The sequence below is a fragment of the Salvelinus sp. IW2-2015 genome, unplaced genomic scaffold, assembly GCF_002910315.2.
Source record: "Salvelinus sp. IW2-2015 unplaced genomic scaffold, ASM291031v2 Un_scaffold1849, whole genome shotgun sequence".
Lineage (NCBI taxonomy): Eukaryota > Metazoa > Chordata > Actinopteri > Salmoniformes > Salmonidae > Salvelinus > Salvelinus sp. IW2-2015.
The window spans coordinates 321,667-334,727 of NW_019943214.1; the positions used below are offsets into that span (position 1 = coordinate 321,667).

The following is a 13,061-nucleotide window of genomic DNA, read 5'->3' on the forward strand; positions in this document are numbered from 1 at the left end:
CCACACAGGAGAGATTATTGCTCGCAGCATTTTTCAAGTAATTACTAAACAATTTTCAAGCAGTTTTTTAGTGCAAATCTGCTAATCGGACACTTTTTATTCTGTAAGGCTTCCTCTTTTTTTTACTCTGTCAATTAGGTTAGTATTGTGGATAGACTACAATGTTGTTGCATCCATCTTTAGTTTTCTCCTAATCACAGCCTTTAATGTTTTAAAGTCACCTTGTCCTCCATTGGTGAAGATCCTGAGTTGGGTTTTCTCGAATTAGGATGGACCCTGTATCTTGTGTAGTGATGGGTGTATTCGTACACCATCAAGTGTTTTTTCTGTTCTTTTGCTGTGGTTTGACATCACTGCTCGACTGAGGGACCTTACAGATAATTGTATGTGGTGGGGTGACAGAGATGAGGAAGGTCAGTTCAAAAATCATGTTAAACACTATTATTGCACACAGAGTGAGTCCATGTAACTTTTATTGACTTGTTTGAGCAACATTTTACTCCCTGAACTATTTTAGGCTCCTTAACAATAATAAAGGGGCTTGAATCATGATTTGATGGGGGTAATATGTACCACTCTGACACTGAAGGCGGTATATATGGTATCACTTTGACATGATGGGGTATAATGTGTAGGCTGACATGATGGGGTATAATGTACCACTTTGACATGATGGGGGTAATAATGTACCATCTTGACATGCCTGGGGTACAATGTACCACTCTGACTGACTGGGGTATATTGTAACACTTTGAGATGATGGGGTAATAATGTCACTCTGACATGATGGGGTACGTGTACCACTCTGACATGATGGGGTATAATGTACCACTTTGACATGATGGGCGTATATGTACGCACTCTGACATGATGGGCGTTATAATGTACCACTCTGGAATGATGGGGTACAATGTCCACTATTTGACCATGAATGGTATAAGTTACGCAATCTGACATATGGGGTATAATCTACGCACTTAGACATGAATGGGGTATAAATGTACCACTGCACATGACGGGGTATAATGTACCATCTGACATGATGGGTACAATGTGTAAGGCTGACATGATGGGGTACTATGTACCTCCTGCATGATGGGGTATAGATGTACACTTTGACTGACTGGGGTAATAATGTACCATCTCGTGACATGATGGGGTATAATGTACATTTGACATGATGGGGTATAATGTCCCACTCTGGACATGATGGGGTATAATGTACACTTTGAACATGATGGCGTTAGTATGTACACTGCTGACATGATGGGGTATAATGTACCACTTTGACATGATGGGGTATAATGTACCACTTCTGACATGATGGGGTATAATGTATCCACTCTGACATGATGGGGTACAATGTTACCACTTTGAATGATGGGGTTAAGTACGCACCTGACATGAGTGGGGTATAATGTACCACTCTGACATGATGGGGTACAATGTAACCACTCTGACATGATGGGCGTACAATGTACCATCTGACATGATGGGGGGTACAATGACATTTGTCAATGATGCGGGTATAATGTACCACTTTGACATGGTGGCGTAACTCTCACTGCTTGTCTCCTGTCATGTCCACGATCAGCTCCTTTGTTTGTTGACGTTGAGGAGAGGTTATTTTCCTGCCACTACTCAGACAGGGCTCTCACCACTCCCTGTAAGCTGTACTCGTCATTGTTGGTAATTCAGACCTATCACTGTTGTGTCATCAGACAACTTTGAATGATGGAGTTGGAGACGTGCCTGGCCACGCAGCCATGAGTGAACAGGGAGTACAGGAGGGGGCTGAGCATACGCACCTTGCGGGGCCCCAGTGTTTGGAGTGTCAATGCATGGCGGAAGGGTTGTTGCCTACTTCACGACTTGGGGTCAGCAAGTATTGACTGTGGTGTGTGTGTGTCACAGCTCACATTCAAAAGTTTGGACACACCTACTCATTCCAGGGTTTTTTTCTTATTTTTTTATTATTTTTTCTACATTGGGTAGAATATAATGGAAGACATCAAACTATGAAATAACACATATGGAATCATGTAGTAACCAAAAAGTGTTATTTTATAATTTGAGATTCTTCAAAGTAGCCACCCTTTTGCTGATGAACAGCTTGCGCATCAGGACAATGACAACACACCTTTCATAGTTTTTGACGTCTTCAAGATTTTCTGCGAATGTAGAAAATAGAAAAACTAAACCCATGAATGAGTTGGTGTGTCACACTTTTGACTGGTACTGTAAATGTGAGTGGTATGTTTTGTGTTTGGTGTGTTTGGGTGTGTTGTTTTTGGATGTGTGTTTTTTGTGTGGGTTTTTGGTGTGTGTTTGTGGGTGTATGTTTGTGTGGTTTTTTGGGATGAAGAGTGTGGTGAGCTCAGTGCAAATAACCTCTTAAGGTGCAGATAAATCAGTGACGCTTTTCCAGTTGAGGGCGGTGCAGTGGCGTGCCCAGGAACATAGCAGCCTATTTAGGCAGTCTCTTATGTTTAAATACAGTATATAGTTAATATACAGTAATCTCTGTTAAAGTGGAATAATCAAGAAGGATATTGGTAATTTGGAGACATGGAGTAAAATAAATGACTGTATTCATTTTAAATTTTCAAAAGTAGGTATTTTTTGGCAGGGAACCCAGGGACCCTCAAAGGCCCACCCCAGGCCTCCTCAAAGCCCACCCCAGGCTCCTCAAAGCCACCCCCAGGCTCCTCAAAGCCCACCCCAGGCTGCTCAAAGCCCACCCCATGGGGAGGCTCCTCAAGCCCACCCCCCAGGCTCCCTAAAGCGCCAGCCCCCAGGCTCCTCAAAGCCCACCCCCCAGGCTCCTCAAAGCACCAGCCCCCAGGCTCTCGAAAGCACCCAGGCTCCTGAACTCCCACAGCTCTCTCCTTTCTGCAGATGCGCAGGGAATTTTTCTTTTCCCTCCAGAGAGTTTATGGCCCGTGTTGAGAGGATTAAAATAGCAATGTATGGCTGATATTATGACTGACTGGTCTCAAATAATAATGAGTGTTATTTATTAATGCAACGTGAATAAGGAGCGTAGAGTATCTCCATGATAAGCTGTAGACCAGCACTCTTACAAAGAGAGTTTTATAATTTTTTCGTAGCCGTTCTATTTACCACCACAAACCGGTCAGCACTAAGACTCACTCAGAGCTTGTATAAGGCCCGTAAGCAATACAAGAAATGCCTCATCCAGAGGCGTGCGGCTCCTAGTGGCGGGACTTTAATGAGGCAAACTTAAATCAAGTTTACCTCATTTCCTACAAGCATGTTAAAATGTGCAACCAGAGGAAAGAAAACATAGACCACCTTTTACTACCACACAGAGACACATAAAGCTCTCCATTTGGAAAATCTGACCATTTTTCTATCCTCCTGATTCCTGCTTAACAAGCAAAAACTAAAGCAGGAAAACACCAGTTTACTCGGTCAATAAAGAAGTGGTCAGATGACGCTGTCTACAGGACTGTTTTGGCTAGCACAGACTGGAATATGTTCAGGGGTTCTGCGATGGCATTGAGGATACACCACATCAGTCACTGGCTTCATCAATAAGTGCGATGTCGTCCCCACAGTGAGCTGTACGTACAAACCCAACCAGAAGCCATGGATTACCGGCAACATCGAACTGAGCTAAAGGGTAGAGCTGCTGCTTTCAAGAGCGGGACTCTAACCCGGACGCTTATAAGAAATCCCCGCTATGCCCTCCGACGAACCATCGAACCAGGCAAAGTGTCAATACAGGACTAAGATTGAATCGTACTAAACCGGCTCCGACGCTCGTTGGATGTGGCAGGGCATGCAAACTATTAGGAATACAAAGGGAACCACAGCCACGAGCTGCACAGTGACACGAGCCAACCAGATTAGTTAAAATTACTTATATTCTCGCTTCGAGGCAAGCAACACTGAAGCATGCATGAGAGCATCCAGCTGTTCTCGGACGACTGTGTGATCACGCTCTCAGAGGCGATGTGAGAAGACCTTTAAACAGGTCAACATTTCACAAGGCCGCAGGGCAGATGGATTACCAGGATGTGTACTCCGAGCATGTGCTGACACGGCAAGTGTCTTAACTGACATTTTCAACCTGTCCCTGACTGAGTTGTAATACCTACATGTTTCAAGCAGATCATCATAGTCCCTGTGCCAAGAACACTAAGGTAACCTGTCTAAATGACTACCGACCCTTAGCACTCACGTCTGTAGCCATGAATGTGTTAAAAGGCTGGTCATCGGCTTCACATTAACACCATTATCCCAGAAACCCTAGACCCACTCCAATTTGCATACCGCACCCAACAGATTCACAGATGATGCAATCTCTCACTGCCGTTCCCACTCTGGACAAAAGGACACCCTACGTGAGAATGCTATTCATTGACAACAGCTCAGCGTTCAACAACCATAGTGCCCGCAAAGCTCATGCACTAAGCTAAGGACCCTGGGACTGAAACACCTCCTCTGCAACTGGATCCTAGACTTCCTGACGGGCGCCCCCAGGTGGTAAGGGTAGATACAACACATCTGCTGTTGCCATGTTGATCCTCAGCACGGGGCCCCTCAGGGGTGCATGCTCAGCCCCCTCTTGTTCACCCATGACTACATGGCCATTTACAACTCCAACACCATCAAGTTTGCCGACGACTCAACAGTGGTAGGTCAGAAACCTGGCCGTGTGATGCCAGGATAACAACCTATCCCTCAACGTGATGAAGACAAAGGAGATGATTGTGGACTACAGGAAAAGGAGGACCGAGCATGCCCCCATTCTTATCGACAGGGCTGTAGTGGAGCAGGTTGAGAGCTTAAAGTTCCTTGGTATTGTCATGACTGTCCTGTGAGAATCACAATGGGTTAGATCAGCTTGGCAATGGCTGACAATAACCAGACCCTCGCCCACCCGAAAAGGGGGGAGGAGGGAACTGTGGGGGTTTTGACACCTCCATGCCCAGTCGTAAATTAAGCAGGAGAGGACTCTCTCTACCCTCCAGTATTGGCTAAAGGAATGTCCCTTTGTCTCCAAAGACTTTTGCTTGCCCAAAACTCTGTCCAAACGTGGATAATGGAACAGTAATACTAACAAAGAATGTGGGGAATGGTCAGTGGGGAACTATGGAAAACGAATGTAATATTGGTTTTAATTTTGTGATGTTATTTAAAACGGTATGGATACTGTAACTTGGAAAGGATACCCCCTTTATCTGTRAAGTTTTCATCCAAGATGTTGTACATATAAAATAAAAAAATATGTAAGTATTTTTGTTAAGATATMAATGTGATTTTAGGAGTCATAAGAGAACTTCTAATCATATCCTTTGCACATTAAGTAGCCACTCCCCGGTGGTAGGTCAGAAGAGCGTGTCAGACGGACAGAGCCGTCCCCTTTGGCCAGAGTGCATAAAAAGCCTTGGTAACGAAATTAACTTTAGACCAGAAAAGCATGGAGTGGTAGCTTCCTGTTGGAAATGGTTGAAACTTTGAACCTCAACACGAGGTGAAGAAAATAAACTCACCTTCCTTTAGACCAGAGAGACGAAGAGCTGCGGCTCATGTCCATCGTGGTCCGAATCCTGAATACCAACACGAGGGGGAAGAGGCGACAAACTCCCCTCAAGGTCAATCGCTGGTAAAGCTGATTAGCTGTCTTAAGTCAGAGATCGAGAAAAGCGAATCTAAGTGAAACATGGCTGGTTATCTTCCAGAGTGAACAACAGTAGAAGACGGGAAAGGGGAGGCCCCTTTTGGAGAATCGGAGCCTTACAGCTGGGAGGCCAACAACTTGCTGAGAAGGTTCRGACTGAAATAAATGACGAACGAAGGCATTTCACATGTAAATACATTCATGATTTCTTATTCCAAATGGGCGGCGGTTCATGTGCAAAGTATATGGTTTATGGGAGAATAGTTATAAAATGTGTCCCTTTTCTCACCCCCCCCCTACCAGTTAGTAGATAAATGATTAAACCAATTTGTGTAGTACTGAATAGTGAGCAAGGCTGGGTTTTTTTCAGATCCAAGAAGGTTATGACTGGTCAGAATGACGATATGATGAGGTAATGAATAATCAGTTGACTGTTTATCGATGAAATAGATATAGACCTTATAGAGTTTAATTTGGGAGATGGTAACTSTTTAAACAACCTCTTCCGTGGTGCCCCAAATCCCAATGAGTTAAATCCTACATGATTAATTTAATCCTGTAACAATTAAACATAGTTAGTGGATTAAATAAATAACAGCCATCAGATGAATGAAAGTAAAGTCACAACAGTGTCCACATCACCAACAAACTATCATGGTCCAAATACACCAAGACAGTCGTGAAGAGGACACGACAAAGCCTATTCAGGAGACTGAAAAGATTTGACARGGGTCCTCATCCTCAAAAGGTTATACAGCTGCACTATCGAGAGCATCCTGACTGGTTGCATCACTGCCTGGTATGGCAACTGCTCGGTCTCCAACCACAAGGCACTACAGAGGGTTGTGCGTACGGCCCAGTACATCACTGGGGACAAGCTTCCTGCCATCCAGGACCTCTATAACACAAGGCATGTCAGAGGAAGGCCCTAAAAATTGTCAAAGACTCCAAGCCACCCTAGTCATAGACTGTTCTCCTCTGCTACCCACGGCACGGCAAGCGGTACCGGAACGCCAAGTCTAGGTCCAAACCCCCAAGCCTCCTGAACAGCTAATCAAATGGCTACCCCCCCCCCCCCATTTGCACTGCTGCTACTCTCTGTTTATTATCTATGCATAGTGACTTTAACTCGACCTACATTTGGGTGAATGTTGTGTGTAAGGTTGAAAGTGTGGCGAGTCAGAATGTTATTCCTCAATTACTCGACTAACCTGTGCCCAAAGCACATTGACTCTGTACCGGTACCCCCTGTATATAGCTCCGCTACTGTTATTTTACTGCTGCTCTTTAATGATTTGTTATTTACATTTTTTACTTATCAATTTTTTATTAACGCATCTTTTCTTAAAACGGCATTGTTGATTAAGGACTTGTAAGTAAGCATTTCACTGTGAGGTCTGCTACACCTGTTGTATTCAGCATTTCACTGTAAGGTCTACTACACCCGTTGTATTCAGATTTCACTGTAAGGTCTACATACCCTGTTTGTATTCAGTATTTCACTGTAAGGTCTACTACACCTGTTGTATTCAGTATTTCACTGTAAGGTCTACTACACCTGTTGTATTCAGTATTTCACTGTAAGGTCCTACTACACCTGTTGTATTCAGCATTTCACTGTGAGGTCTACTACACCTGTTGTATTCAGCATTTCACTGTGAGGTCTACTACACCTGTTGTATTCGGCGCATTAGACAAATACAATTTGATTTGTAGATCAGTCAGTTGGRAGTCGTTTTGATGCTCTCGAACACGGCCTATGACTACCTATTCTCCAAACCAAGTTACGCTAGTTTAACAATTTAGCTGGAGTAGGGAACAGCGCAGCGGTAGAAAAATGTTCCGCTCGTTCGTTACCTGACTGGCGAGGTTTAGCTAAAGAGACAACAGCCACAGGAGAGAGGAGGAAAATGGAATGAAGAAAATTACATCAACAAAACTATGAGGTTGGAATTTCCGTGTCTTAAACCAACCGGAGAAGGTACACGCTTTCCCTCCCTTCGTTCATTGTTTGTTTTCACGAATAGGTTAGTGAAAAATGAATTCAAAGAAATGTGCATCAATCTCGACAGTAACGTTACGGATTAAGGAGTTGCCCTGTTGTCGTATTATATTTAGTATTCGGGAAATGTCAACAAACGATTGTTTTTGTTCATTTGTAAACATATAGCTAACGTTATCAACTCTTTGTATTTACAACTTTTTAAAAAACCAACGACAATTTATCGTACTGAAGTTCCATCGCTAGGCCACAGCAACAAATCAACTGCCAGTTAGCAACGAGCTAACAGTGTTAGCGTTAACACGTTAGCTTGGTACAGTAACTTCCTGTGATACCATAGGTAGTTAGGCAAATTAGCTAGATAGCTGGTTAGCAAAGCTAGCTAAAGGTACATATTGTATGCATTTTGATTGTTTATCTAACTCACCAGATATCCCAGGCATTTACCACGTTATGTAATTGGTTGACGTAAATGCCGACAGCTAGCCGACGCCGGTGAATCTGCCTGCTCTAGCTAACGTTAGCTAGGTGACAAACAATAGCTGCGACACCAGTTAGCGTGCTATCCAAAACTAAATATGTTAGCAAGCCATCTCGCTAACTTGTGTTCGCTTTATAATGCTAATGTTATATTTTATAATCGATTGTCAACTACAACGACAACGCCAGGAAGGCTACTACCTAATGTTAGCTAGCATATCGATGTGTAGCAAGCTASGACAACAGGTAAATGTTTCAGGCCTAGCTAACTAATCCCCCGTGATTAATGTGTTTAAGCTGTGTAAAAACATCAACGACACGTACAATGTAAAAATGAATAACGTCAACTAGTTATTGTATTACCTACATTGGTTCGTCGATCAAGCTAAACAGATACACACATCGCACAAAACCCTGTTCACACTAACTAGGCTAACAGTCAGAGCTACCTATCCAGGCAGCCAGRAACTAGTTAGCGAGCTTGGGCCTAACTCGATTGCTAGTTAGCTAACCAAATAATTTTACAGTAGGTCAGGCGTAAGTTTGCCCCAGATACCTGGCTAGATGGACTCTACTGTAAATCAAGCGAGCCTAGCTATCTTGTATTGATCAATGGATGTATTGCAAGCATAACTTTGCCATATGGCTAACTTAACGAGCTAGTAGTAGAACGTTGACTTTACATGGCTAGCTACTTGTTTAGTTGCTGTCTGTGTTTGGAGTATATTCTTGCTAGCTACGGACTGATCAATGTTCTCCCAGGATCTACCCCCCCCCAGTCTTTGCCCCTTGCCACTCCATAAACCAAACAAACCCAAAACGAAAGCCTTTTTGTTGCTGTTATCCAACTGGCAGTATCACTTAAGACGAATTACTAAGGAGTCGTATTCGTAAAACCACCCAGACATCACGTTTTGAATGAGACAATGGATTCCCCTGGCAGTGATTACAAACACCCTCTTGTTTATGATGAAGTGAGACAACTGTGTCAATTGCAGAAATTCATCACAACACAAGCTACCACTAAACAGTCTTTAAAATGTGTCATCAGCACAGCAGCAACACAGTAAAAGCTGGAGATGAAGTAACCACAGAGGAAGTCTTCTCGGCTGGATGTGGATGTCGATACTTGTGGCTTTGCTGCACACCACAGAAATCAGCTGCACATGTAGGAGGGACTGGATTTAAGGTCATATTGTGTGGTGTTGTGATGATAGTCTCAGTCATAACTGATCAGATGCGTATGTCAGGAGCAAGAGGTTTACGTGGCATTCCTCCCAAGGAATGGGCACCCTTTTGACCACAGCCCAAGGGCACTATATAGGGAAAAGGGAGCCATTTGGGACGCTTCGTTGGATAGAGACCTTGTTCCGCCTGTCTGTCTGTCTGTCTGGGGCTGTGAAACGGGTTCATTGAGAATAACAGATAATCCTATAAAAACATGGCTGTTCATGACTACAGTCTCTCGCTGTGCTAGTTATCAGACAGACTAGCCTGGTTGACAGTCTCTCTGCTGTGCTAGTTATCTAGACAGACTGGCCTGGTTGACAGTCTCTCTGCTGTGCTAGTTATCTAGACAGACTAGCCTGGTTGACAGTCTTTCTGCTGTGCTAGTTATCAAGACAGACTAGCCTGGTTGACAGTCTCTTTGCTGTGCTAGTTATGAAGAAGACTAGCCTGGTTGACAGTCTTCTCTGCTGTGCTAGTTATCAAGACAGACTAGCCTGGTTGACAGTCTCCCTGCTGTGTTAGTTATCTAGACAGACTAGCCTGGTTGACAGTCTCTCTGCTGTGCTAGTTATCAAGACAGACTAGCCTGGTTGACAGTCTCTCTGCTGTGTTAGTTATCTAGACAGACTAGCCTGGTTGACAGTCTCTCTGCTGTGCTAGTTATCTAGACAGACTAGCCTGGTTGACATTCTCTCTGCTGTGCTAGTTATCTAGACAGACCGATAGTTTAGCCTGGTCCCAGATCTGTGTATTATTATAATTTTTTATCCACAATAGGAGTTGGCTGCTATACAATACAAACACATCTGGGATTGGGTGATAGTATGGGAATATTGGATGCCATGTGGCCTTGCTGGTCTCTCTCTGTGTAACCTGACCCCCACCTGAAGCCGGAGAAGTATAGGCTGGTCTCTGTGTACCTGACCCCCACCTGAAGCCTGAGAAGTATAGACTGGTCTCTGTGTAACCTGACCCCCACCTGAAGCCGGAGAAGTATAGACTGGTCTCTCTCTGTGTAACCTGACCCCACCTGAAGCCTGAGAAGTATAGACTGGTCTCTCTCTGTGTAACCTGACCCCACCTGAAGCCTGAGAAGTATAGACTGTCTCTCTCTGTGTAACCTGACCCCCACTGAAGCCTGAGAAGTATAGACTGGTCTCTCTCTGTGTAACCTGACCCCACCTGAAGCCTGAGAAGTATAGACTGTCTCTCTCTGTGTAACCTGACCCCACCTGAAGCCTGAGAAGTATAGACTGTCTCTCTCTGTGTAACCTGACCCCCACCTGAGCCTGAGAAGTATAGACTGGGCTCTCTCTGTGTAACCTGACCCCACCTGAAGCCTGGAAGTATAGACTGGTCTCTCTCTGTGTAACCTGACCCCCACCTGAAGCCTGAGAAGTATAGACTGGTCTCTCTCTGTGTAACCTGACCCCACCTGAAGCCTGAGAAGTATAGACTGGTCTCTCTTGTGTAACCTGACCCCCACCTGAAGCCTGAGAAGTATAGGCTAAATTGTAATTATTTCGCCACTATGCCATTTATTGCCTTACCTCCCCAATCTTACTACATTTGCACACACTGTATTATAACTTTTCTATTGTGTTATTGACTGTATGTTTGTTTATTCCATGGGTAACTCTGTGTTGTATGTGTCGAACTGCTTTGCTTTATCTTGGTCAGTCACAGCTATAAATGAGAACTTGTTCTCAACTGGCCGACCTGGTTAAATAAAGGGGGAAAAATAGCATTCACCTGGTCAGTCTGTCATGGAAAGAGTAGGTGTTCCTAATGTTTTGTACACTACAACCCACACATTAAAGACGGTAGGGGATGTTCCACAGACTACACATTTTCTTTCTTGCCTAAGATTCCTGCTAAGCCTAGCTATAGCATGATGTTGATGGATTCCTACTAGGCCTAGCTATAGCATGATGTTGATGGATTCCTACTAGGCCTAGCTATAGCATGATGTGATGGATTCCTACTAGGCCTAGCTATAGCATGATGTTGATGGATTCATACTAGGCCTAGCTATAGCATGATGTTGATGGATTCCTACTAGGCCTAGCTATAGCATGATGTTGATGGATTCCTACTAGGCCTAGCTATAGCATGATGGTTGATGGATTCCTACTAAGCCTAGCTATAGCATGATGTTGATGGATTCCTACTAAGCCTAGCTATAGCATGATGTTGATGGATTCCTACTAGGCCTAGCTATAGCATGATGTTTGGGATTCCTACTAAGCCTAGCTTAGCATGATGTTGATGATTCCTACTAAGCCTAGCTATAGCATGATGTTGATGGATTCCTACTAGGTCTAGCTATAGCATGATGTTGATGGATTCCTACTAGGTCAGCTACAGCATGATGTTGATGGATTCCTTCTAGGCCTAGCTATAGCATGATGTTGATGGATTCCTACTAGGTCTAGCTATAGCATGATGTTGATGGATTCCTACTAGGCCTAGCTATAGCATGATGTTGATGGATTCCTACTAGGCCTAGCTATAGCATGATGTTGATGGATTCTACTAGGCCTAGGCTATAGTGTGATGTTGATGGATTCCTACTAAGCCTAGCTATAGCATGATGTTGATGATTCCTACTAGGCCTAGGTATAGTGTGATGTTGATGGATTCCTACTAAGCCTAGCTATAGCATGATGTTGATTGATTCCTACTAAGCCTAGCTATAGCATGATGTTGATGGATTCCTACTAGGCCTAGCTATAGCATGATGTTTGTGGATTCCTACTAAGCCTAGCTATAGCATGATGTGATGGATTCCATACTAGGCCTAGCTATAGCATGATGTTGATGGATTCCTACTAGCCTAGCTATAGCATGATGTTGATGGATTCCTACTAGCCTAGATTAGCATGATGTTGATGGATTCCTACTAGGCCTAGCTATAGCATGATGTTGATGGATTCCTACTAGCCTAGCTATAGCATGATGTTGATGGATTCCTACTAGGCCTAGCTATAGCATGATGTTGATGGATCATACTAGGGCCTAGCTATAGCATGATGTTGAGGATTCCTACTAGGCTAGCTATAGTGTGGTGATGGATTCCTACTAAGCCTAGCTATAGCATGATGTTGATGGATTCCTACTAGGCCTAGCTATAGCATGATGTTGATGTTCCTACTAAGCCTAGCTATAGCATGATGTTGATGGATTCCTACTAGGCCTAGCTATAGCATGATGTTGATGGATTCCTACTAGGCCTAGCTATAGCATGATGTTGATGGATTCCTACTAAGTCTAGCTTAGCATGATGTTGGTGATTCCTACTAGGCCTAGCTATAGCATGATGTTGATGGATTCCTACTAAGCTAGCATGCTGATGTTGATGATTCACTAGCTAGCTATAGCTGATGTTGATGGATTCCTACTAGCCTAGCTATAGCATGATGTTGATGGATTCCTACTAGGCCTAGCTATAGTGTGATGTTGATGGATTCCTACTAACCTAGCTTAGTGTGATGTTGATGGATTCCTACTAGGCTAGCTATTGCAAATGATGTGATGGATTCCTACTAGGCCTAGCTATAGTGTGAGTGTTGATGGATTCCTACTAAGCCTAGCTATAGCATGATGTTGATTGATTCCTACTAGGCCTAAGCTATAGTGTGATGTTGATGGATTCCTACTAGGCCTAGCTATAGTGTGATGTTGATGGATTCCTCTAAG

General features: G+C 43.8%; 1 protein-coding gene across 1 annotated transcript in view; it reads left to right on the top strand.

Moving 5' to 3' along the window:
• Nucleotides 1-7,431: 7,431 nt before the first annotated feature.
• Nucleotides 7,432-13,061, top strand: part of LOC112072176 (casein kinase I) — a gene marked incomplete at its 3' end in the record, with an annotated part of 43,522 nt that continues 37,892 nt past the window's right edge. The window contains exon 1 of the mRNA XM_024139599.2: nucleotides 7,432-7,631. The remainder of the gene's footprint in view (nucleotides 7,632-13,061) is intronic.